Source organism: Sinocyclocheilus rhinocerous, unplaced genomic scaffold (genome assembly GCF_001515625.1).
Source record: "Sinocyclocheilus rhinocerous isolate Xijiao unplaced genomic scaffold, SAMN03320098_v1.1 scaffold3686, whole genome shotgun sequence".
Classification (NCBI taxonomy): Eukaryota; Metazoa; Chordata; class Actinopteri; order Cypriniformes; family Cyprinidae; genus Sinocyclocheilus; species Sinocyclocheilus rhinocerous.
In genome coordinates, this window is record NW_015664235.1 from 1 (window position 1) to 528 (window position 528).

Consider the following 528-nt stretch of genomic DNA (forward strand, 5'->3'; position numbering starts at 1 on the left):
GCAACCGCATAGCATATTTCTGGTCCGGCTTTTCTCAAGCCAACTGAAAGTTTGTCTTGACGAACTTTTTAATCTAGTTTTAAATCTGTTGTTTGTTTTATTCATTTTCTGAAGAATAATTATGAGAAACCCATCTATTGTTTTACAAGAAGGTATTTTAATAACATAATTTTATGCAGGTTTGATCTAAGGGCTTTCCGCTGGGCTCTCACTATGACACTTGCTGTGGAGGAAATAAACAACAGAAAAGATCTCTTACCAATCCATACTCTGGCTTATAGAATCTTTGACTCTTGTGGTACTCCTGTGACTGCTCAGAAAGCAGTCCTGGCAGTGCTGAATGGACAGGATGTTGTTCAAAATGTTATATGTTCTGGAGCTAGCACTTTATTAGGATTAATAGGGGAATCTGGATCCTCACAATCAATCGTTGTCTCCAGAACTCTGGAGCCTATCAGAATACCCATGGTAAAATAAATTTTAAAAAGAAATGAATAAATAAACATAATAAATAAAATATGTTTTCCT